Genomic DNA, 24,297 nt, shown 5'->3' on the forward strand with positions numbered 1-24,297 from the left:
TGCAAAAAACGAAATTTTCAAAATTTTTGTTTTTTTTTTCGTTCAAAGTTCATTTTTTTTCATCTTGTTTCAGAAATTTGAGCTCAGGACAATTCCAACGAGCCCAAAACGACGTTTGTAGCTCAAGTGTACACGTGGAGTAATCATCAGTTGAAAATTTAGGGGGACCCGAATTTCGGCCATTTTGGACGAAAATCGGCCTAAAAGCTAAGTGCAATTTTTTTTCTTGCATTTTTCAAGAGAATTGGGCTGCCCTCCGCTGTCGCAGAGTGCATTCAAAGAAAACTTATCAAATAGATTTGAATACTTACCTATTTAATAAGTTTATCACAACAATTAGGCTAAAAGCAACTGACAGTATCCTGGCTGGTATTCAATCATATGCCACTTACAGTGGATGTGCGGCTATCATGCCATAGATGGTCATTCAAGGCACCTTGTACACGCTCCATTGGTTTTGACCAGCTGATTTGGCCATAAAACACATTGGGCCAAAAAAATTCCAAACAATGTCAATTTTCAGTATTTTGTTTGAAATGCATAAATTATAACGTGAGCGTGCAAAATTTTACAAGGTATAAGAGCATATTTTTACTCTCGCGCCAGGGCGAGTGTTTTAAAAGTAATGTACATAGACATAAGCTAGTAAGGATATAAATGAAAGCGGAGTAACTCAAATGCCTACGACCATACCATGTTGAATGCACCGGTTCTCGTCCGATCACCGAAGTTAAGCAACATTGGGCCTGGTTAGTACTTGGATGGGAGACCGCCTGGGAACACCAGGTGTTGTAGGCTTTTATTTAAAGCAAAAATAATTCTTTTACTTTTTTGCGCTAAGAGTTATTGCTGTTTAAAGTTCGGTGATGAAATTAAGCCTAATCGAGCGTGGTGCAAAAATTTTCAATGGGTCAAATTTTGGCCAAAACAAAAGAAAACCGAAAATTTTTTTTGCAGTATCAATTTTGTGTACAATCAGCTGCTGATAGGTCAAAAATAATGGAGATAACTTTTGGGGTCTTTGAGTTATAGCCTTTTGAATTTCGGTGATGTCAAAAAAATAAGCCCAATCGAGCCTGGTGAATTGCGCGAACGGCCATAACTTTTATTCTTTGGATCACAAGATCATAGTCCAATCTTGGGGGACTGAGAAAATGAACCAATTTCGTCGGTCCAACACAAAGTTATAAGCTTTTGAAATCTCGGTGATACCAAAAAGTTAAGCCTAATCGAGCGTGGTGCAAAAAATGAAATTTTCAAAATTTTTGTTTTTTTTTCGTTCAAAGTTCATTTTTTTCATCTCGTTTCATAAATTTGAGCTCAGAAAAATTCCAACGAGCCCAAAACGACGTTTGTAGCTCAAGTGTACGTGGAGTAATCATCAGTTGAAAATTTGGGGGGACCCGAATTTCGGCCATTTTGGAGAAAATCGGCCTAAAAGCTAACTTTTAAGTTAGTGCAATTTTTTTTCTTGTATTTTTCAAGAGAATTGGGCTGCCCTCCGCTGTCGCAGAGTGCATTCAAAGAAAACTTATCAAATAGATTTGAATACTTACCTATTTAATAAGTTTATCACAACAATTAGGCTAAAAGCAACTGACAGTAACCTGGCTGGTATTCAATCATATGCCACTTACAGTGGATGTGCGGCTATCATGCCATAGATGGTCATTCAAGGCACCTTGTACACGCTCCATAGGTTTTGACCAGCTGATTTGGCCATAAAACACATTTTGGCCAAAAAAATTCCAAACAATGTCAATTTTCAGTATTTTGTTTGAAATGCATAAATTATAACGTGAGCGTGCAAAATTTTACATGGTGTAAGAGCATATTTTTACTCTCGCGCGAGGGCGAGTGTTTTAAAAGTAATGTACATAGACATAAGCTAGTAAGGATATAAATGAAAGCGGAGTAACTCAAATGCCTACGACCATACCATGTTGAATGCACCGGTTCTCGTCCGATCACCGAAGTTAAGCAACATTGGGCCTGGTTAGTACTTGGATGGGAGACCGCCTGGGAACACCAGGTGTTGTAGACTTTTATTTAAAGCAAAAGTAATTCTTTTACTTTTATGCGCTAAGAGTTATTGCTGTTTAAAGTTCGGTGATGTCAAAAAGTTAAGCCTAATCGAGCGTGGTGCAAAAGTTTTCAATGGGTCAAAGTTTGGCCAAAACAAAAGAAAACCGAAAAATTTCTTTTGCAGTATCAATTTTGTGTACAATCAGCTGCTGATAGGTCAAAAATAATGGAGATAACTTTTGGGGTCTTTGAGTTATAGCCTTTTGAATTGCGGTGATGTCAAAAAAATAAGCCCAATCGAGCCTGGTGAATTGCGCTAACGGCCATAACTTGCCTAAAAATTTTAAAATTTCCAAATTTTATTATTTGGATCACAAGATCATAGTCAAATCTTGGGGGACTGAGAAAATGAACCAATTTCGTCGGTCCAACACAAAGTTATAAGCTTTTGAAATCTCGGTGATACCAAAAAGTTAAGCCTGATCGAGCGTGGTGCAAAAAATGAAATTTTCAAAATTTTTGTTTTTTTTTCGATCAAAGTTCATTTTTTTTCATCTTGTTTCATAAATTTGAGCTCAGGAAAATTCCAACGAGCCCAAACCAACGTTTGTAGCTCAAGTGTACGTGGAGTAATCATCAGTTGAAAATTTGGGGGGACCCGAATTTCGGCCATTTTGGAGAAAATCGGCCTAAAAGCTAACTTTTAAGTTAGTGCAATTTTTTTTCTTGCATTTTTCAAGAGAATTGCGCTGCCCTCCGCTGTCGCAGAGTGCATTCAAAGAAAACTTATCAAATAGATTTGAATACTTACCTATTTATTAAGTTTATCACAACAATTAGGCTAAAAGCAACTGACAGTATCCTGGCTGGTATTCAATCATATGCCACTTACAGTGGATGTGCGGCTATCATGCCATAGATGGTCATTCAAGGCACCTTGTACACGCTCCATAGGTTTTGACCAGCTGATTTGGCCATAAAACACATTTTGGCCAAAAAAATTCCAAACAATGTCAATTTTCAGTATTTTGTTTGAAATGCATAAATTATAACGTGAGCGTGCAAAATTTTACATGGTGTAAGAGCATATTTTTACTCTCGCGCGAGGGCGAGTGTTTTAAAAGTAATGTACATAGACATAAGCTAGTAAGGATATAAATGAAAGCGGAGTAACTCAAATGCCTACGACCATACCATGTTGAATGCACCGGTTCTCGTCCGATCACCGAAGTTAAGCAACATTGGGCCTGTTTAGTACTTGGATGGGAGACCGCCTGGGAACACCAGGTGTTGTAGGCTTTTATTTAAAGCAAAAGTAATTCTTTTACTTTTATGCGCTAAGAGTTATTGCTGTTTAAAGTTCGGTGATGTCAAAAAGTTAAGCCTAATCGAGCCTGGTGAATTGCGCTAACGGCCATAACTTGCCTAAAAATTTTAAAATTTCCAAATTTTATTATTTGGATCACAAGATCATAGTAAAATCTTGGGGGACTGAGAAAATGAACCAATTTCGTCGGTCCAACACAAAGTTATAAGCTTTTTAAATCTCGGTGATACCAAAAAGTTAAGCCTGATCGAGCGTGGTGCAAAAAATGAAATTTTCAAAATTTTTTTTTTTTTTTTTTCGTTCAAAGTTCATTTTTTTCATCTTGTTTCATAAATTTGAGCTCAGGAAAATTCCAACGAGCCCAAAACGACGTTTGTAGCTCAAGTGTACGTGGAGTAATCATCAGTTGAAAATTTGGGGGGACCCGAATTTCGGCCATTTTGGAGAAAATCGGCCTAAAAGCTAACTTTTAAGTTAGTGCAATTTTTTTTCTTGCCTTTTTCAAGAGAATTGGACTGCCCTCCGCTGTCGCAGAGTGCATTCAAAGAAAACTTATCAAATAGATTTGAATACTTACCTATTTAATAAGTTTATCACAACAATTAGGCTAAAAGCAACTGACAGTATCCTGGCTGGTATTCAATCATATGCCACTTACAGTGGATGTGCGGCTATCATGCCATAGATGGTCATTCAAGGCACCTTGTACACGCTCCATAGGTTTTGACCAGCTGATTTGGCCATAAAACACATTTGGGCCAAAAAAATTCCAAACAATGTCAATTTTCAGTATTTTGTTTGAAATGCATAAATTATAACGTGAGCGTGCAAAATTTTACATGGTGTAAGAGCATATTTTTACTCTCGCGCGAGGGCGAGTGTTTTAAAAGTAATGTACATAGACATAAGCTAGTAAGGATATAAATGAAAGCGGAGTAACTCAAATGCCTACGACCATACCATGTTGAATGCACCGGTTCTCGTCCGATCACCGAAGTTAAGCAACATTGGGCCTGGTTAGTACTTGGATGGGAGACCGCCTGGGAACACCAGGTGTTGTAGGCTTTTATTTAAAGCAAAAGTAATTCTTTTACTTTTATGCGCTAAGAGTTATTGCTGTTTAAAGTTCGGTGATGTCAAAAAGTTAAGCCTAATCGAGCGTGGTGCAAAAGTTTTCAATGGGTCAAAGTTTGGCCAAAACAAAAGAAAACCGAAAAATTTCTTTTGCAGTATCAATTTTGTGTACAATCAGCTGCTGATAGGTCAAAAATAATGGAGATAACTTTTGGGGTCTTTGAGTTAGAGCCTTTTGAATTGCGGTGATGTCAAAAAAATAAGCCCAATCGAGCCTGGTGAATTGCGCTAACGGCCATAACTTGCCTAAAAATTTTAAAATTTCCAAATTTTATTATTTGGATCACAAGATCATAGTAAAATCTTGGGGGACTGAGAAAATGAACCAATTTCGTCGGTCCAACACAAAGTTATAAGCTTTTTAAATCTCGGTGATACCAAAAAGTTAAGCCTGATCGAGCGTGGTGCAAAAAATGAAATTTTCAAAATTTTTGTTTTTTTTTTTCGTTCAAAGTTCATTTTTTTTCATCTTGTTTCATAAATTTGAGCTCAGGAAAATTCCAACGAGCCCAAAACGACGTTTGTAGCTCAAGTGTACGTGGATTAATCATCAGTTGAAAATTTGGGGGGACCCGAATTTCGGCCATTTTGGAGAAAATCGGCCTAAAAGCTAACTTTTAAGTTAGTGCAATTTATTTTCTTGCCTTTTTCAAGAAAATTGGACTGCCCTCCGCTGTCGCAGAGTGCATTCAAAGAAAACTTATCAAATAGATTTGAATACTTACCTATTTAATAAGTTTATCACAACAATTAGGCTAAAAGCAACTGACAGTATCCTGGCTGGTATTCAATCATATGCCACTTACAGTGGATGTGCGGCTATCATGCCATAGATGGTCATTCAAGGCACCTTGTACACGCTCCATAGGTTTTGACCAGCTGATTTGGCCATAAAACACATTTGGGCCAAAAAAATTCCAAACAATGTCAATTTTCAGTATTTTGTTTGAAATGCATAAATTATAACGTGAGCGTGCAAAATTTTACATGGTGTAAGAGCATATTTTTACTCTCGCGCGAGGGCGAGTGTTTTAAAAGTAATGTACATAGACATAAGCTAGTAAGGATATAAATGAAAGCGGTGTAACTCAAATGCCTACGACCATACCATGTTGAATGCACCGGTTCTCGTCCGATCACCGAAGTTAAGCAACATTGGGCCTGGTTAGTACTTGGATGGGAGACCGCCTGGGAACACCAGGTGTTGTAGGTTTTTATTTAAAGCAAAAGTAATTCTTTTACTTTTATGCGCTAAGAGTTATTGCTGTTTAAAGTTCGGTGATGTCAAAAAGTTAAGCCTATTCGAGCGTGGTGCAAAAATTTTCAATGGATCAAATTTTAGCCAAAACAAAAGAAAACCGAAAAATTTCTTTTGCAGTATCAATTTTGTGTACAATCAGCTGCTGATAGAACAAAAATAATGGAGATAACTTTTGTGGTCTTTGAGTTATAGCCTTTTGAATTTCGGTGATGTCAAAAAAATAAGCCCAATCGAGCCTGGTGAATTGCGCTAACGGCCATAACTTGCCCAAAAATTTTAAAATTTCCAAATTTTATTATTTGGATCACAAGATCATAGTCAAATCTTGAGGGACTGAGAAAATGAACCAATTTCGTCAGTCCAACACAAAGTTATAAGCTTTTGAAATCTCGGTGATACCAAAAAGTTAAGCCTGATCGAGCGTGGTGCAAAAAATGAAATTTTCAAAATTTTTTTTTTTTCGTTAAAAGTTCATTTTTTTTCATCTTGTTTCATAAATGTGAGCTCAGGACAATTCCAACGAGCCCAAAACGGCGTTTGTAGCTCAAGTGTACGTGGAGTAATCATCAGTTGAAAATTTAGGGGGACCCGAATTTCGGCCATTTTGGACGAAAATCGGCCTAAAAGCTAAGTGCAATTTTTTTTCTTGCATTTTTCAAGAGAATTGGGCTGCCCTCCGCTGTCGCAGAGTGCATTCAAAGAAAACTTATCAAATAGATTTGAATACTTACCTATTTAATAAGTTTATCACAACAATTAGGCTAAAAGCAACTGACAGTATCCTGGCTGGTATTCAATCATATGCCACTTACAGTGGATGTGCGGCTATCATGCCATAGATGGTCATTCAAGGCACCTTGTACACGCTCCGTAGGTTTTGATCAGCTGATTTGGCCATAAAACACATTGGGCCAAAAAAATTCCAAACAATGTCAATTTTCAGTTATTTGTTTGAAATGCATAAATTATAACGTGAGCGTGCAAAATTTTACATGGTATAAGAGCATATTTTTACTCTCGCGCGAGGGCGAGTGTTTTAAAAGTAATGTACATAGACATAAGCTAGTAAGGAAATAAATGAAAGCGGAGTAACTCAAATGCCTACGACCATACCATGTTGAATGCACCGGTTCTCGTCCGATCACCGAAGTTAAGCAACATTGGGCCTGGTTAGTACTTGGATGGGAGACCGCCTGGGAACACCAGGTGTTGTAGGCTTTTATTTAAAGCAAAAGTAAATATTTTACTTTTATGCGCTAAGAGTTATTGCTGTTTAAATTTCGGTGATGTCAAAAAGTTAAGCCTAATCGAGCGTGGTGCAAAAATTTTCAATGGGTCAAATTTTGGCCAAAACAAAAGAAAACCGAAAATTTTTTTTTGCAGTATCAATTTTGTGTACAATCAGCTGCTGATAGGTCAAAAATAATGGAGATAACTTTTGGGGTCTTTGAGTTATAGCCTTTTGAATTTCGGTGATGTCAAAAAAATAAGCCCAATCGAGCCTGGTGAATTGCGCGAACGGCCATAACTTGCCCAAAAATTTTAAAATTTCCAAATTTTATTATTTGGATCACAAGATCATAGTCCAATCTTGGGGGACTGAGAAAATGAACCAATTTCGTCGGTCCAACACAAAGTTATAAGCTTTTGAAATCTCGGTGATACCAAAAAGTTAAGCCTAATCGAGCGTGGTGCAAAAAATGAAATTTTCAAAATTTTTGTTTTTTTTTTCGTTCAAAGTTCATTTTTTTTCATCTCGTTTCATAAATTTGAGCTCAGGACAATTCCAACGAGCCCAAAACGACGTTTGTAGCTCAAGTGTACGTGGAGTAATCATCAGTTGAAAATTTGGGGGGACCCGAATTTCGGCCATTTTGGACGAAAATCGGCCTAAAAGCTAACTTTTACGTTAGTGCAATTTTTTTTCTTGCATTTTTCAAGAGAATTTGGCTGCCCTCCGCTGTCGCAGAGTGCATTCAAAGAAAACTTATCAAATAGATTTGAATACTTACCTATTTAATAAGTTTATCACAACAATTAGGCTAAAAGCAACTGACAGTATCCTGGCTGGTATTCAATCATATGCCACTTACAGTGGATGTGCGCCTATCATGCCATAGATGGTCATTCAAGGCACCTTGTACACGCTCCATAGGTTTTGACTAGCTGATTTGGCCATAAAACACATTGGGCCAAAAAATTCCAAACAAGGTCAATTTTCAGTATTTTGTTTGAAATGCATAAATTATAACGTGAGCGTGCAAAATTTTACATGGTATAAGGGCATATTTTTACTCTCGCGCGAGGGCGAGTGTTTTACAAGTAATGTACATAGACATAAGCTAGTAAGGATATAAATGAAAGCGGAGTAACTCAAATGCCTACGACCATACCATGTTGAATGCACCGGTTCTCGTCCGATCACCGAAGTTAAGCAACCTTGGGCCTGGTTAGTACTTAGATGGGAGACCGCCTGGGAACACCAGGTGCTGTAGGCTTTTATTTAAAGCAAAAGTAATTCTTTTACTTTTATGCGCTAAGAGTTATTGCTGTTTAAAGTTCGGTGATGTCAAAAAGTTAAGCCTAATCGAGCGTGGTGCAAAAATTTTCAATGGGTCAAATTTTGGCCAAAACAAAAGAAAACCAAATTTTTTTTTGCAGTATCAATTTTGTGTACAATCAGCGGCTGATAGGTCAAAAATAATGGAGATAACTTTTGGGGTCTTTGAGTTATAGCCTTTTGAATTTCGGTGATTTCAAAAAAATAAGCCCAATCGAGCCTGGTGAATTGCGCGAACGGCCATAACTTGCCTAAAAATTTGAAAATTTCCAAATTTTATTATTTGGATCACAAGATCATAGTCAAATCTTGGGAGACTGAGAAAATGAACCAATTTTGTCGGTCCAACACAAAGTTATAAGCTTTTGAAATCTCGGTGATACCAAAAAGTTAAGCCTAATCGAGCGTGGTGCAAAAAATGAAATTTTCAAAATTTTTGTTTTTTTTTCGTTCAAAGTTCATTTTTGTCATCTTGTTTAATAAATTTGAGCTCAGGACAATTCCAACGAGCCCAACACGACGTTTGTAGCTCAAGTGTACGTGGAGTAATCATCAGTTGAAAATTTGGGGGGACCCGAATTTCGGCCATTTTGGACGAAAATCGGCCTAAAAGCTAACTTTTAAGTTAGTGCAATTTTTTTTCTTGCATTTTTCAAGAGAATTGGGCTGCCCTACGCTGTCTCAGAGTGCATTCAAAGAAAACTTATCAAATAGATTTGAATACTTACCTATTTAATAAGTTTATCACAACAAGTAGGCTAAATGCAACTGACAGTATCCTGGCTGGTATTCAATCATATGCCACTTACAGTGGATGTGCGGCTATTATGCCATAGATGGTGATTCAAGGCACCTTGTACACGCTCCATAGGTTTTGACCAGCTGATTTGGCCATAAAACACATTGGGCCAAAAAAATTCCAAACAATGTCAATTTTCAGTTTTTTGTTTGAAATGCATAAATTATAACGTGAGCGTGCAAAATTTTACATGGTATAAGAGCATATTTTTACTTTCGCGCGAGGGCGAGTGTTTTAAAAGTAATGTACATAGACATAAGCTAGTAAGGATATAAATGAAAGCGGAGTAACTCAAATGCCTACGACCATACCATGTTGAATGCACCGGTTCTCGTCCGATCACCGAAGTTAAGCAACATTGGGCCTGGTTAGTACTTGGATGGGAGACCGCCTGGGAACACCAGGTGTTGTAGGCTTTTATTTAAATCAAAAGTAATTCTTTTACTTTTATGCGCTAAGAGTTATTGCTGTTTAAAGTTCGGTGATGTCAAAAAGTTAAGCCTAATCGAGCGTGGTGCAAAAATTTTCAATGGGTCAAATTTTGGCCAAAACAAAAGAAAACCGAAAAATTTCTTTTGCAGTATCAATTTTGTGTACAATCAGCTGCTGATAGGTCAAAAATAATGGAGATAACTTTTGGGGTCTTTGAGTTATAGCCTTTTGAATTTCGGTGATGTCAAAAAAATAAGCCCAATCGAGACTGGTGAATTGCGCGAACGGCCATAACTTGCCCAAAAATTTTAAAATTTCCAAATTTTATTATTTGGATCACAAGATCATAGTCAAATCTTGGGAGACTGAGAAAATGAACCAATTTCGTCGGTCCAACACAAAGTTATAAGCTTTTGAAATCTCGGTGATACCAAAAAGTTAAGCCTAATCGAGCGTGGTGCAAAAAATGAAATTTTCAAAATTTTTGTTTTTTTTTCGTTCAAAGTTCATTTTTGTCATCTTGTTTCATAAATTTGAGCTCAGGAAAACTCCAACGAGCCCAAAACGACGTTTGTAGCTCAAGTGTACGTGGAGTAATCATCAGTTGAAAATTTGGGGGGACCCGAATTTCGGCCATTTTGGACGAAAATCGGCCTAAAAGCTAACTTTTACGTTTGTGCAATTTTTTTCTTGCATTTTTCAAGAGAATTGGGCTGCCCTCCGCTGTCGCAGAGTGCATTCAAAGAAAACTTATCAAATAGATTCGAATACTTCCCTATTTAATAACTTTATCACAACAACTTTATCACAACAATCCTGGCTGGTATTCAATCATATGCCACTTACAGTGGATGTGCGGCTATCATGCCATAGATGGCATGATAGCCGCAAACCTAAAAGCTAACTTTTACGTTTGTGCAACTTTTTTTCTTGCATTTTTCAAGAGAATTGGGCTGCCCTCCGCTGTCGCAGAGTGCATTCAAAGAAAACTTATCAAATAGATTTGAATACTTACCTATTTAATAACTTTATCACAACAACTTTATCACAACAATCCTGGCTGGTATTCAATCATATACCACTTACAGTGGATGTGCGGCTATCATGCCATAGATGGTCATTCAAGGCACCTTGTACACGCTCCATAGGTTTTGACCAGCTGATTTGGCCATAAAACACATTGGGCCAAAAAAATTCCAAACAATGTCAATTTTCAGTATTTTGTTTGAAATGCATAAATTATAACGTGAGCGTGCAAAATTTTACATGGTATAAGAGCATATTTTTACTTTCGCGCGAGGGCGAGTGTTTTAAAAGTAATGTACATAGACATAAGCTAGTAAGGATATAAATGAAAGCGGAGTAACTCAAATGTCTACGACCATACCATGTTGAATGCACCGGTTTTCGTCCCATCACCGAAGTTAAGCAACATTAGGCCTGGTTAGTACTTGGATGGGAGACCGCCTGGGAACACCAGGTGTTGTAGGCTTTTATTTAAAGCAAAAGTAATTCTTTTACTTTTATGCGCTAAGAGTTATTGCTGTTTAAAGTTCGGTGATGTCAAAAAGTTAAGCCTAATCGAGCGTGGTGCAAAAATTTTCAATGGGTCAAATTTTGGCCAAAACAAAAGAAAACCGAAAAATTTCTTTTGCAGTATCAATTTTGTGTACAATCAGCTGCTGATAGGTCAAAAATAATGGAAATAACTTTTGGGGTCTTTGAGTTATAGCCTTTTGAATTTCGGTGATGTCAAAAAAATAAGCCCAATCGAGCCTGGTGAATTGCGCGAACGGCCATAACTTGCCCAAAAATTTTAAAATTTCCAAATTTTATTATTTGGATCACAAGATCATAGTCAAATTTTAGGCGACTGAGAAAATGAACCAATTTCGTCGGTCCAACACAAAGTTATAACCTTTTGAAATCTCGGTGATACCAAAAAGTTAAGCCTAATCGAGCGTGGTGCAAAAAGTGAAATTTTCAAAATTTTTGTTTTTTTTTCGTTCAAAGTTCATTTTTTCCATCTTGTTTCATAAATTTGAGCTCAGGACAATTCCAACGAGCCCAAAACGACGTTTGTAGCTCAAGTGTACGTGGAGTAATCATCAGTTGAAAATTTGGGGGGACCCGAATTTCGGAAATTTTGGACGAAAATCGGCCTAAAAGCTAACTTTTAAGTTAGTGCAATTTTTTTTCTTGCTTTTTTCAAGAGAATTGGGCTGCCCTCCGCTGTTGCAGAGTGCATTCAAAGAAAACTTATCAAATAGATTTGAATACTTACCTATTTAATAAGTTTATCACAACAATTAGGCTAAAAGCAACTGACAGTATCCTGGCTGGTATTCAATCATATGCCACTTACAGTGGATGTGCGGCTATCATGCCATAGATGGTCATTCAAGGCACCTTGTACACTTACCTATTTGAATACTTACCTTTTTAATAACTTACCTATTTGAATACTTACCTATTTAATAACTTTATCACAACAATTCAAAGAAAACTTATCAAATAGATTTGAATACTTACCTATTTAATAACTTTATCACAACAACTTTATCACAACAATCCTGGCTGGTATTCAATCATATGCCACTTATAGTGGATGTGCGGCTATCATGCCATAGATGGTCATTCAAGGCACCTTGTACACTTACCTATTTGAATACTTACCTATTTAATAACTTTATCACAACAATTATGAATACTTACCTATTTGAATACTTACCTATTTAATAACTTTATCACAACAATTACTTAATACTTACCTATTTAAATACTTACCTATTTAATAACTTTATCACAATAATTAATACTTACCTATTTGAATACTTACCTATTTAATAACTTTATCACAACAATTAGATTAAAAGCAACTGACAATATCCTGGCTGGTATTCAATCATATGCCACTTACAGTGGATGTGCGGCTATCATGCCATAGATGGTCATTCAAGGCACCTTGTACACGCTCCATAGGTTTTGACCAGCTGATTTGGCCATAAAACACATTGGGCCAAAAAAATTCCAAACAAGGTCAATTTTCAGTATTTTGTTTGAAATGCATAAATTATAACGTGAGCGTGCAAAATTTTACATGGTATAAGAGCATATTTTTACTTTCGCGCGAGGGCGAGTGTTTTAAAAGTAATGTACATAGACATAAGCTAGTAAGGATATAAATGAAAGCGGAGTAACTCAAATGCCTACGACCATACCATGTTGAATGCACCGGTTTTCGTCCGATCACCGAAGTTAAGCAACATTGGGCCTGGTTAGTACTTGGATGGGAGACCGCCTGGGAACACCAGGTGTTGTAGGCTTTTATTTAAAGCAAAAGTAATTCTTTTACTTTTATGCGCTAAGAGTTATTGCTGTTTAAATTTCGGTGATGTCAAAAAGTTAAGCCTGATCGAGCGTGGTGCAAAAATTTTCAATGGGTCAAATTTTGGCCAAAACAAAAGAAAACCGAAAAATTTCTTTTGCAGTATCAATTTTGTGTACAATCAGCTGCTGATAGGTCAAAAATAATGGAGATAACTTTTGGGGTCTTTGAGTTATAGCCTTTTGAATTTCGGTGATGTCAAAAAAATAAGCCCAATCGAGCCTGGTGAATTGCGCGAACGGCCATAACTTGCCCAAAAATTTTAAAATTTCCAAATTTTATTATTTGGATCACAAGATCATAGTCCAATCTTGGGGGACTGAGAAAATGAACCAATTTCGTCGGTCCAACACAAAGTTATAAGCTTTTGAAATCTCGGTGATACCAAAAAGTTAAGCCTAATCGATCGTGGTGCAAAAAATGAAATTTTCAAAATTTTTGTTTTTTTTTCGTTCAAAGTTCATTTTTTTTTAATCTTGTTTCATAAATTTGAGCTCAGGACAATTCCAAAGAGCCCAAAACGACGTTTGTAGCTCAAGTGTACGTGGAGTAATCATCAGTTGAAAATTTGGGGGGACCCGAATTTCGGCCATTTTGGACGAAAATCGGCCTGAAAGCTAACTTTTACGTTAGTGCAATTTTTTTTCTTGCATTTTTCAAGAGAATTGGGCTGCCCTCCGCTGTCGCAGAGTGCATTCAAAGAAAACTTATCAAGTAGATTTGAATACTTACCTATTTAAAAATTTTATCACAACAATTAGGCTAAAAGCAACTGACAGTATCCTGGCTGGTATTCAATCATATGCCACTTACAGTGGATGTGCGGCTATCATGCCATAGATGGTCATTCAAGGCACCTTGTACACGCTCCATAGGTTTTGACCAGCTGATTTGGCCATAAAACACATTGGGCCAAAAAAATTCCAAACAATGTCAATTTTCAGTATTTTGTTTGAAATGCATAAATTATAACGTGAGCGTGCAAAATTTTACATGGTATAAGAGCATATTTTTACTTTCGCTTGAGGGCGAGTGTTTTAAAAGTAATGTACATAGACATAAGCTAGTAAGGATATAAATGAAAGCGGAGTAACTCAAATGCCTACGACCATACCATGTTGAATGCACCGGTTTTCGTCCGATCACCGAAGTTAAGCAACATTGGGCATGGTTAGTACTTGGATGGGAGACCGCCTGGGAACACCAGGTGTTGTAGGCTTTTATTTAAAGCAAAATTAATTCTTTTACTTTTATGCGCTAAGAGTTATTGCTGTTTAAAGTTCGGTGATGTCAAAAAGTTAAGCCTAATCGAGCGTGGTGCAAAAATTTTCAATGGGTCAAATTTTGGCCAAAACAAAAGAAAACCGAAAAATTTCTTTTGCAGTATCAATTTTGTGTACAATCAGCTGCTGATAGGTCAAAAATAATGGAAATAACTTTTGGGGTCTTTGAGTTATAGCCTTTTGAATTTCGGTGATGTCAAAAAAATAAGCCCAATCGAGCCTGGTGAATTGCGCGAACGGCCATAACTTGCCCAAAAATTTTAAAATTTCCAAATTTTATTATTTGGATCACAAGATCATAGTCAAATCTTGGGGGACTGAGAAGATGAACCAATTTCGTCGGTCCAACACAAAGTTATAAGCTTTTGAAATCTCGGTGATACCAAAAAGTTAAGCCTAATCGAGCGTGGTGCAAAAAATGAAATTTTCAAAATTTTTGTTTTTTTTTCGTTCAAAGTTCATTTTTTCCATCTTGTTTCATAAATTTGAGCTCAGGACAATTCCAACGAGCCCAAAACGACGTTTGTAGCTCAAGTGTACGTGGAGTAATCATCAGTTGAAAATTTGGGGGGACCCGAATTTCGGCCATTTTGGACGAAAATCGGCCTAAAAGCTAACTTTAACGTTAGTGCAATTTTTTTTCTTGCATTTTTCAAGAGAATTGGGCTGCCCTCCGCTGTCGCAGAGTGCATTCAAAGAAAACTTATCAAGTAGATTTGAATACTTACCTATTTAAAAACTTTATCACAACAATTAGGCTAAAAGCAACTGACAGTATCCTGGCTGGTATTCAATCATATGCCACTTACAGTGGATGTGCGGCTATCATGCCATAGATGGTCATTCAAGGCACCTTGTACACGCTCCATAGGTTTTGACCAGCTGATTTGGCCATAAAACACATTGGGCCAAAAAAATTCCAAACAATGTCAATTTTCAGTATTTTGTTTGAAATGCATAAATTATAACGTGAGCGTGCAAAATTTTACATGATATAAGAGCATATTTTTACTTTCGCGCGAGGACGAGTGTTTTAAAAGTAATGTACATAGACATAAGCTAGTAAGGATATAAATGAAAGCGGAGTAACTCAAATGCCTACGACCATACCATGTTGAATGCACCGGTTTTCGTCCGATCACCGAAGTTAAGCAACATTGGGCCTGGTTAGTACTTGGATGGGAGACCGCCTGGGAACACCAGGTGTTGTAGGCTTTCATTTAAAGCAAAAGTAATTCTTTTACTTTTATGCGCTAAGAGTTATTGCTGTTTAAAGTTCGGTGATGTCAAAAAGTTAAGCCTAATCGAGCGTGGTGCAAAAATTTTCAATGGGTCAAATTTTGGCCAAAACAAAAGAAAACCGAAAAATTTCTTTTGCAGTATCAATTTTGTGTACAATCAGCTGCTGATAGGTCAAAAATAATGGAAATAACTTTTGGGGTCTTTGAGTTATAGCCTTTTGAATTTCGGTGATGTCAAAAAAATAAGCCCAATCGAGCCTGGTGAATTGCGCGAACGGCCATAACTTGCCCAAAAATTTTAAAATTTCCAAATTTTATTATTTGGATCACAAGATCATAGTCAAATCTTGGGGGACTGAGAAAATGAACCAATTTCGTCGGTCCAACACAAAGTTATAAGCTTTTGAAATCTCGGTGATACCAAAAAGTTAAGCCTAATCGAGCGTGGTGCAAAAAATGAAATTTTCAAAATTTTTGTTTTTTTTTATTCGTTCAAAGTTCATTTTTTTTTTATCTTGTTTCATAAATTTGAGCTCAGGACAATTCCAAAGAGCCCAAAACGACGTTTGTAGCTCAAATGTACGTGGAGTAATCATCAGTTGAAAATTGGGGGGACCCGAATTTCGGCCATTTTGGACGAAAATCGGCCTAAAAGCTAACTTTAACGTTAGTGCATTTTTTTTTCTTGCATTTTTCAAGAGAATTGGGCTGCCCTCCGCTGTCGCAGAGTGCATTCAAAGAAAACTTATCAAGAAGATTAGAATACTTACCTATTTAAAAACTTTATCACAACAATTAGGCTAAAAGCAACTGACAGTATCCTGGCTGGTATTCAATCATATGCCACTTACAGTGGATGTGCGGCTATCATGCCATAGATGGTCATTCAAGGCACCTTGTACACGCTCCATAGGTTTTGACCAGCTGATTTGGCCATAAAACACATTGGGCCAAAAAAATTCCAAACAATGTCAATTTTCAGTATTTTGTTTGAAATGCATAAATTATAACGTGAGCGTGCAAAATTTTACATGGTATAAGAGCATATTTTTACTTTCGCGCGAGGGCGAGTGTTTTAAAAGTAATGTACATAGACATAAGCTGGTAAGGATATAAATGAAAGCGGAGTAACTCAAATGCCTACGACCATACCATGTTGAATGCACCGGTTTTCGTCCGATCACCGAAGTTAAGCAACATTGGGCCTGGTTAGTACTTGGATGGGAGACCGCCTGGGAACACCAGGTGTTGTAGGCTTTCATTTAAAGCAAAAGTAATTCTTTTACTTTTATGCGCTAAGAGTTATTGCTGTTTAAAGTTCGGTGATGTCAAAAAGTTAAGCCTAATCGAGCGTGGTGCAAAAATTTTCAATGGGTCAAATTTTGGCTAAAACAAAAGAAAACCGAAAAATTTCTTTTGCAGTATCAATTTTGTGTACAATCAGCTGCTGATAGGTCAAAAGTAATGGAGATAACTTTTGGGGTCTTTGAGTTATAGCCTTTTGAATTTCGGTGATGTCAAAAAAATAAGCCCAATCGAGCCTGGTGAATTGCGCGAACGGCCATAACTTGCCCAAAAATTTTAAAATTTCCAAATTTTATTATTTGGATCACAAGATCATAGTCAAATCTTGGGGGACTGAGAAAATGAAACAATTTCGTCGGTCCAACAAAGTTCGGTGATGTCAAAAAGTTAAGCCTATTCGAGCGTGGTGCAAAAATTTTCAATGGATCAAATTATGGCCAAAACAAAAGCAAACCGAAAAATTTCTTTTGCAGTATCAATTTTGTGTACAATCAGCTGCTGATAGGTCAAAAATAATGGAGATAACTTTTGTGGTCTTTGAGTTATAGCCTTTTGAATTTCGGTGATGTCAAAAAAATAAGCCCAATCGAGCCTGGTGAATTGCGCTAACGGCCATAACTTGCCCAAAAATTTTAAAATTTCCAAATTTTATTATTTGGATCACAAGATCATAGTCAAATCTTGGGGGACTGAGAAAATGAACCAATTTCGTCGGTCCAACACAAAGTTATAAGCTTTTGAAATCTCGGTGATACCAAAAAGTTAAGCCTAATCGAGCGTGGTGCAAAAAATGAAATTTTCAAAATTTTTGTTTTTTTTTTCACTCAAAGTTCATTTTTTTCATCTTGTCTCATAAATTTGAGCTCAGGACAATTCCAACGAGCCCAAAACGACGTTTGTAGCTCAAGTGTACGTGGAGTAATCATCAGTTGAAAATTTGGGGGGACCCGAATTTTGGCCATTTTGGACGAAAATCGGCCTAAAAGCTAACTTTTAAGTTAGTGCAATTTTTTTTCTCGCATTTTTCAAGAGAATTGGGCTGCCCTCCGCTGTCTCAGAGTGCATTCAAAGAAAACTTATCAAATAGATTTGAATACTTACCTATTTAATAAGTTTATCACAACAATTAGGCTAAAAGCAACTGAAAGTATCCTGGCTGGTATTCAATCATATGCCACTTACAGTGGATGTGCGGCTATCATGCCATAGATGGTCATTCAAGGCACCTTGTACACGCTCCATAGGTTTTGACCAGCTGATTTGGCCATAAAACACATTGGGCCAAAAAAATTCCAAACAATGTCAATTTTCAGTATTTTGTTTGAAATGCATAAATTATAACGTGAGCGTGCAAAATTTTACATGGTATAAGAGCATATTTTTACTCTCGCGCGAGGGCGAGTGTTTTAAAAGTAATGTACATAGACATAAGCTAGTAAGGATATAAATGAAAGCGGAGTAACTCAAATGCCTACGACCATACCATGTTGAATGCACCGGTTCTCGTCCGATCACCGAAGTTAAGCAACATTGGGCATGGTTAGTACTTGGATGGGAGACCGCCTGGGAACACCAGGTGTTGTAGGCTTTTATTTAAAGCAAAAGTAATTCTTTTACTTTTATGCGCTAAGAGTTATTGCTGTTTAAACTTCGGTGATGTCAAAAAGTTAAGCCTAATCGAGCGTGGTGCAAAAAATGAAATTTTCAAAATTTTTGTTTTTTCCGTTCAAAGTTCAATTTTTTCATCTTGTTTTATAAATTTGAGCTCAGGAAAATTCCAACGAGCCCAAAACGACGTTTGTAGCTCAAGTGTACGTGGAGTAATCATCAGTTGAAAATTTGGGGGAACCCGAATTTCGGCCATTTTGGATGAAAATCGGCCTAAAAGCTAACTTTTAAGTTAGTGCAATTTTTTTTCTTGCATTTTTCAAGAGAATTGGGCTGCCCTCCGCTGTCTCAGAGTGCAATCAAAGAAAACTTATCAAATAGATTTGAATACTTACCTATTTAATAAGTTTATCACAACAATTAGGCTAAAAGCAACTGACAGTATCCTGGCTGGTATTCAATCATATGCCACTTACAGTGGATGTGCGGTTATCATGCCATAGATGGTCATTCAAGGCACCTTGTACACGCTCCATAGGTTTTGACCAGCTGATTTGGCCATAAAACACATTGGGCCAAAAAAATTCCAAACAATGTCAATTTTCAGTATTTTGTTTGAAATGCATAAATTATAACGTGAGCGTGCAAAATTTTACATGGTATAAGAGCATATTTTTACTCTCGCGCGAGGGAGAGTGTTTTAAAACTAATGTACATAGACATAAGCTAGTAAGGATATAAATGAAAGCGGAGTAACTCAAATGCCTACGACCATACCATGTTGAATGCACCGGTTCTCGTCCGATCACCGAAGTTAAGCAACATTGGGCCTGGTTAGTACTTGGATGGGAGACCGCCTGGGAACACCAGGTGTTGTAGGCTTTTATTTAAAGCAAAAGTAATTCTTTTACTTTTATGCGCTAAGAGTTATTGCTGTTTAAAGTTCGGTGATGTCAAAAAGTTAAGCCTATTCGAGCGTGGTGCAAAAAATGAAATTTTCAAAATTTTTGTTTTTTCCATTCAAAGTTCATTTTTTTCATCTTGTTTCATAAATTTCAGCTCAGGACAATTCCAACGAGCCCAAAACGACGTTTGTAGCTCAAGTGTACGTGGAGTAATCATCAGTTGGAAATTTGGGGGGACCCGAATTTCGGCCATTTTGGACGAAAATCGGCCTAAAAGCTAACTTTTAAGTTAGTGCAATTTTTTTTCTTGCTTTTTTAAAGAGAATTGGGCTGCCCTCCGCTGTCTCAGAGTGCAATCAAAGAAAACTTATCAAATAGATTTGAATACTTACCTATTTAATAAGTTTATCACAACAATTAGGCTAAAAGCAACTGACAGTATCCTGGCTGGTATTCAATCATATGCCACTTACAGTGGATGTGCGGTTATCATGCCATAGATGGTCATTCAAGGCACCTTGTACACGCTCCATAGGTTTTGACCAGCTGATTTGGCCATAAAACACATTGGGCCAAAAAAATTCCAAACAATGTCAATTTTCAGTATTTTGTTTGAAATGCATAAATTATAACGTGAGCGTGCAAAATTTTACATGGTATAAGAGCATATTTTTACTCTCGCGCGAGGGAGAGTGTTTTAAAACTAATGTACATAGACATAAGCTAGTAAGGATATAAATGAAAGCGGAGTAACTCAAATGCCTACGACCATACCATGTTGAATGCACCGGTTCTCGTCCGATCACCGAAGTTAAGCAACATTGGGCCTGGTTAGTACTTGGATGGGAGACCGCCTGGGAACACCAGGTGTTGTAGGCTTTTATTTAAAGCAAAAGTAATTCTTTTACTTTTATGCGCTAAGAGTTATTGCTGTTTAAAGTTCGGTGATGTCAAAAAGTTAAGCCTAATCGAGCGTGGTGCAAAAAATGAAATTTTCAAAATTTTTGTTTTTTCCATTCAAAGTTCATTTTTTTCATCTTGTTTCATAAATTTCAGCTCAGGACAATTCCAACGAGCCCAAAACGACGTTTGTAGCTCAAGTGTACGTGGAGTAATCATCAGTTGGAAATTTGGGGGGACCCGAATTTCGGCCATTTTGGACGAAAATCGGCCTAAAAGCTAACTTTTAAGTTAGTGCAATTTTTTTTCTTGCATTTTTAAAGAGAATTGGGCTGCCCTCCGCTGTCTCAGAGTGCAATCAAAGAAAACTTATCAAATAGATTTGAATACTTACCTATTTAATAAGTTTATCACAACAATTAGGCTAAAAGCAACTGACAGTATCCTGGCTGGTATTCAATCATATGCCACTTACAGTGGATGTGCGGCTATCATGCCATAGATGGTCATTCAAGGCACCTTGTACACGCTCCATAGGTTTTGACCAGCTGATTTTGCCATAAAACACATTGGGCCAAAAAAAATTCCAAACAATGTCAATTTTCAGTATTTTGTTTGAAATGCATAAATTATAACGTGAGCGTGCAAAATTTTACATGGTATAAGAGCATATTTTTACTCTCGCGCGAGGGCGAGTGTTTTAAAAGTAATGTACATAGACATAAGCTAGTAAGGATATAAATGAAAGCGGAGTAACTCAAATGCCTACGACCATACCATGTTGAATGCACCGGTTCTCGTCCGATCACCGAAGTTAAGCAACATTGGGCCTGGTTAGTACTTGGATGGGAGACCGCCTGGGAACACCAGGTGTTGTAGGCTTTTATTTAAAGCACAAGTAATTCTTTTACTTTTATGCGCTAAGAGTTATTGCTGTTTAAAGTTCGGTGATGTCAAAAAGTTAAGCCTAATCGAGCGTGGTGCAAAAAATGAAATTTTCAAAATTTTTTTGTTTTTTTCGTTCAAAGTTCATTTTTTCCTTCTTGTTTCATAAATTTGAGCTCAGGACAATTCCAACGAGCCCAAAATGACGTTTGTAGCTCAAGTGTACGTGGAGTAATCATCAGTTGAAAACTTGGGGGGACCCGAATTTCGGCCATTTTGGACGAAAATCGGCCTAAAAGCTAACTTTTAAGTTAGTGCAATTTTTTTTCTTGCATTTTTCAAGAGAATTGGGCTGCCCTCCGCTGTCTCAGAGTGCAATCAAAGAAAACTTATCAAATAGATTTGAATACTTACCTATTTAAAAATTTATCACAACAATTAGGCTAAAAGCAACTGACAGTATCCTGGCTGGTATTCAATCATATGCCACTTACAGTGGATGTGCGGCTATCATGCCATAGATGGTCATTCAAGGCACCTTGTACACGCTCCATAGGTTTTGACCAGCTGATTTGGCCATAAAACACATTGGGCCAAAAAAATTCCAAACAATGTCAATTTTCAGTATTTTGTTTGAAATGCATAAACGTGAGCGTGCAAAATTTTACATGGTATAAGAGCATATTTTTACTCTCGCGCGAGGGCGAGTGTTTTAAAATAATGTACATAGACATAAGCTAGTAAGGATATAAATGAAAGCGGAGTAACTCAAATGCCTACGACCATACCATGTTGAATGCACCGGTTCTCGTCCGATCACCGAAATTAAGCAACATTGGGCCTGGTTAGTACTTGGATGGGAGACCGCCTGGGAACACCAGGTGTAGTAGGCTTTTATTTAAAGCAAAAGTAATTCTTTTACTTTTATGCGCTAAGAGTTATTGCTGTTTAAAGTTCGGTGATGTCAAAAAGTTAAGCCTAATCGAGCGTGGTGCAAAAAATGAAATTTTCAAAATTTTTGTTTTTTTTTTCGTTCAAAGTTCATTTTTTTTAATCTTGTTTTATAAATTTGAGCTCAGGAAAATTCCAACGAGCCCAAAACGACGTTTGTAGCTCAAGTGTACGTGGAGTAATCATCAGTTGAAAATTTGGGGGGACCCGAGTTTCGGCCATTTTGGACGAAAATCGGCCTAAAAGCTAACGTTTACGTTAGTGCAATTTTTTTCTTGCATTTTTCAAGAGAATTGGGCTGCCCTCCGCTGTCGCAGAGTGCATTCAAATAAAACTTATCAAATAGATTTGAATACTTACCTATTTAATAAGTTTATCACAACAATTAGGCTAAAAGCAACTGACAGTATCCTAGCTGGTATTCAATCATATGCCACTTACAGTGGATGTGCGGCTATCATGCCATAGATGGTCATTCAAGGCACCTTGTACACGCTCCATAGGTTTTGACCAGCTGATTTGGCCATAAAACACATTGGGCCAAAAAAATTCCAAACAATGTCAATTTTCAGTATTTTGTTTGAAATGCATAAATTATAACATGAGCGTGCAAAATTTTACATGGTATAAGAGCATATTTTTACTCTCGCGCGAGGGCGAGTGTTTTAAAAGTAATGTACATAGACATAAGCTAGTAAGGATATAAATGAAAGCGGAGTAACTCAAATGCCTACGACCATACCATGTTGAATGCACCGGTTCTCGTCCGATCACCGAAGTTAAGCAACATTGGGCCTGGTTAGTACTTGGATGGGAGACCGCCTGGGAACACCAGGTGCTGTAGGCTTTTATTTAAAGCAAAAGTAATTCTTTTACTTTTATGCGCTAAGAGTTATTGCTGTTTAAAGTTCGGTGATGTCAAAAAGTTAAGCCTAATCGATCGTGGAGCAAAAAATGAAATTTTCAAAATGTTTGTTTTTTTTTTCGATCAAAGTTCATTTTTTTCATCTTGTTTCATAAATTTGAGCTCAAGACAATTCCAACGAGCCCAAAACGACGTTTGTAGCTCAAGTGTACGTGGAGTAATCATCAGTTGAAAATTTGGGGGGACCCGAATTTCGGCCATTTTGGACGAAAATCGGCCTAAAAGCTAACTTTTAATTTAGTGCAATTTTTTTTCTTGCATTTTTCAAGAGAAATGGGCTGCCCTCCGCCTTCGAAGAGTGCATTCAAAGAAAACTTATCAAATAGATTTGAATACTTACCTATTTAATAAGTTTATCAAAACAATTAGGCTTAAAGCAACTGACAGTATCCTGGCTGGTATTCAATCATATGCCACTTACAGTGGATGTGCGGCTATCATGCCATAGATGGTCATTCAAGGCACCTTGTACACGCTCCATAGGTTTTGACCAGCTGATTTGGCCATAAAACACATTCGGCCAAAAAAATTCCAAACAATGTCAATTTTCAGTATTTTGTTTGAAATGCATAAATTATAACGTGAGCGTGCAAAATTTTACATGGTATAAGAGCATATTTTTACTCTCGCGCGAGGGCGAGTGTTTTAAAAGTAATGTACATAGACATAAGCTAGTAAGGATATAAATGAAAGCGGAGTAACTCAAATGCCTACGACCATACCATGTTGAATGCACCGGTTCTCGTCCGATCACCGAAGTTAAGCAACATTGGGCCTGGTTAGTACTTGGATGGGAGACCGCCTGGGAACACCAGGTGCTGTAGGCTTTTGTTTAAAGCAAAAGTAATTCTTTTACTTTTATGCGCTAAGAGTTATTGCTGTTTAAAGTTCGGTGATGTCAAAAAGACAAGCCTAATCGAGCGTGGAGCAAAAAATGAAATTTTCAAAATGTTTGTTTTTTTTTTCGTTCAAAGTTCATTTTTTTCATCTTGTTTCATAAATTTGAGCTCAGGACAATTCCAACGAGCCCAAAACGACGTTTGTAGCTCAAGTGTACGTGGAGTAATCATCAGTTGAAAATTTGGGGGGACTCGAATTTCGGCCATTTTGGACGAAAATCGGCCTAAAAGCTAACTTTTAATTTAGTGCAATTTTTTTTCTTGCATTTTTCAAGAAAATTGGGCTGCCCTCCGCCTTCGAAGAGTGCATTCAAAGAAAACTTATCAAATAGATTTGAATACTTACCTATTTAATAAGTTTATCAAAACAATTAGGCTTAAAGCAACTGACAGTATCCTGGCTGGTATTCAATCATATGCCACTTACAGTGGATGTGCGGCTATCATACCATAGATGGTCATTCAAGGC

The 24,297-nt window shown here is 37.1% G+C and overlaps 20 non-coding genes across 20 annotated transcripts; all 20 read left to right on the forward strand.

The window, feature by feature from the left end:
- Window positions 1-679: 679 nt before the first annotated feature.
- Window positions 680-798, forward strand: LOC134849878 (5S ribosomal RNA). Its single transcript, XR_010163865.1, has one exon. It is a non-coding gene; the product is annotated as a 5S ribosomal RNA (ribosomal RNA).
- Window positions 799-1,925: 1,127 nt separating this feature from the next.
- On the forward strand, window positions 1,926-2,044 carry LOC134849001 (5S ribosomal RNA). Its single transcript, XR_010163047.1, has one exon. It is a non-coding gene; the product is annotated as a 5S ribosomal RNA (ribosomal RNA).
- Window positions 2,045-3,205: 1,161 nt separating this feature from the next.
- Window positions 3,206-3,324, forward strand: LOC134848939 (5S ribosomal RNA). The gene has a single exon (XR_010162989.1). It is a non-coding gene; the product is annotated as a 5S ribosomal RNA (ribosomal RNA).
- A 974-nt stretch (window positions 3,325-4,298) lies between these two features.
- LOC134849879 (5S ribosomal RNA) lies at window positions 4,299-4,417 on the forward strand. Its single transcript, XR_010163866.1, has one exon. It is a non-coding gene; the product is annotated as a 5S ribosomal RNA (ribosomal RNA).
- A 1,163-nt stretch (window positions 4,418-5,580) lies between these two features.
- On the forward strand, window positions 5,581-5,699 carry LOC134850230 (5S ribosomal RNA). Its single transcript, XR_010164200.1, has one exon. It is a non-coding gene; the product is annotated as a 5S ribosomal RNA (ribosomal RNA).
- A 1,147-nt stretch (window positions 5,700-6,846) lies between these two features.
- On the forward strand, window positions 6,847-6,965 carry LOC134849880 (5S ribosomal RNA). Its single transcript, XR_010163867.1, has one exon. It is a non-coding gene; the product is annotated as a 5S ribosomal RNA (ribosomal RNA).
- A 1,161-nt stretch (window positions 6,966-8,126) lies between these two features.
- Window positions 8,127-8,245, forward strand: LOC134849169 (5S ribosomal RNA). The gene has a single exon (XR_010163208.1). It is a non-coding gene; the product is annotated as a 5S ribosomal RNA (ribosomal RNA).
- A 1,158-nt stretch (window positions 8,246-9,403) lies between these two features.
- LOC134849881 (5S ribosomal RNA) lies at window positions 9,404-9,522 on the forward strand. The gene has a single exon (XR_010163868.1). It is a non-coding gene; the product is annotated as a 5S ribosomal RNA (ribosomal RNA).
- Window positions 9,523-10,911: 1,389 nt separating this feature from the next.
- Window positions 10,912-11,030, forward strand: LOC134849258 (5S ribosomal RNA). Its single transcript, XR_010163293.1, has one exon. It is a non-coding gene; the product is annotated as a 5S ribosomal RNA (ribosomal RNA).
- Window positions 11,031-12,745: 1,715 nt separating this feature from the next.
- On the forward strand, window positions 12,746-12,864 carry LOC134848980 (5S ribosomal RNA). The gene has a single exon (XR_010163027.1). It is a non-coding gene; the product is annotated as a 5S ribosomal RNA (ribosomal RNA).
- A 1,162-nt stretch (window positions 12,865-14,026) lies between these two features.
- On the forward strand, window positions 14,027-14,145 carry LOC134849167 (5S ribosomal RNA). Its single transcript, XR_010163206.1, has one exon. It is a non-coding gene; the product is annotated as a 5S ribosomal RNA (ribosomal RNA).
- Window positions 14,146-15,305: 1,160 nt separating this feature from the next.
- LOC134848981 (5S ribosomal RNA) lies at window positions 15,306-15,424 on the forward strand. The gene has a single exon (XR_010163028.1). It is a non-coding gene; the product is annotated as a 5S ribosomal RNA (ribosomal RNA).
- A 1,164-nt stretch (window positions 15,425-16,588) lies between these two features.
- Window positions 16,589-16,707, forward strand: LOC134848982 (5S ribosomal RNA). Its single transcript, XR_010163029.1, has one exon. It is a non-coding gene; the product is annotated as a 5S ribosomal RNA (ribosomal RNA).
- A 1,517-nt stretch (window positions 16,708-18,224) lies between these two features.
- On the forward strand, window positions 18,225-18,343 carry LOC134849087 (5S ribosomal RNA). Its single transcript, XR_010163129.1, has one exon. It is a non-coding gene; the product is annotated as a 5S ribosomal RNA (ribosomal RNA).
- Window positions 18,344-19,126: 783 nt separating this feature from the next.
- LOC134849882 (5S ribosomal RNA) lies at window positions 19,127-19,245 on the forward strand. The gene has a single exon (XR_010163869.1). It is a non-coding gene; the product is annotated as a 5S ribosomal RNA (ribosomal RNA).
- A 783-nt stretch (window positions 19,246-20,028) lies between these two features.
- LOC134849883 (5S ribosomal RNA) lies at window positions 20,029-20,147 on the forward strand. Its single transcript, XR_010163870.1, has one exon. It is a non-coding gene; the product is annotated as a 5S ribosomal RNA (ribosomal RNA).
- A 784-nt stretch (window positions 20,148-20,931) lies between these two features.
- Window positions 20,932-21,050, forward strand: LOC134849884 (5S ribosomal RNA). Its single transcript, XR_010163871.1, has one exon. It is a non-coding gene; the product is annotated as a 5S ribosomal RNA (ribosomal RNA).
- Window positions 21,051-21,827: 777 nt separating this feature from the next.
- LOC134849199 (5S ribosomal RNA) lies at window positions 21,828-21,946 on the forward strand. The gene has a single exon (XR_010163237.1). It is a non-coding gene; the product is annotated as a 5S ribosomal RNA (ribosomal RNA).
- Window positions 21,947-22,732: 786 nt separating this feature from the next.
- Window positions 22,733-22,851, forward strand: LOC134848992 (5S ribosomal RNA). Its single transcript, XR_010163038.1, has one exon. It is a non-coding gene; the product is annotated as a 5S ribosomal RNA (ribosomal RNA).
- A 786-nt stretch (window positions 22,852-23,637) lies between these two features.
- On the forward strand, window positions 23,638-23,756 carry LOC134848993 (5S ribosomal RNA). Its single transcript, XR_010163039.1, has one exon. It is a non-coding gene; the product is annotated as a 5S ribosomal RNA (ribosomal RNA).
- The last annotated feature ends 541 nt before the right edge of the window (window positions 23,757-24,297 follow it).

This window comes from Symsagittifera roscoffensis, chromosome 6 (genome assembly GCF_963678635.1).
Source record: "Symsagittifera roscoffensis chromosome 6, txSymRosc1.1, whole genome shotgun sequence".
Classification (NCBI taxonomy): domain Eukaryota; kingdom Metazoa; phylum Xenacoelomorpha; order Acoela; family Convolutidae; genus Symsagittifera; species Symsagittifera roscoffensis.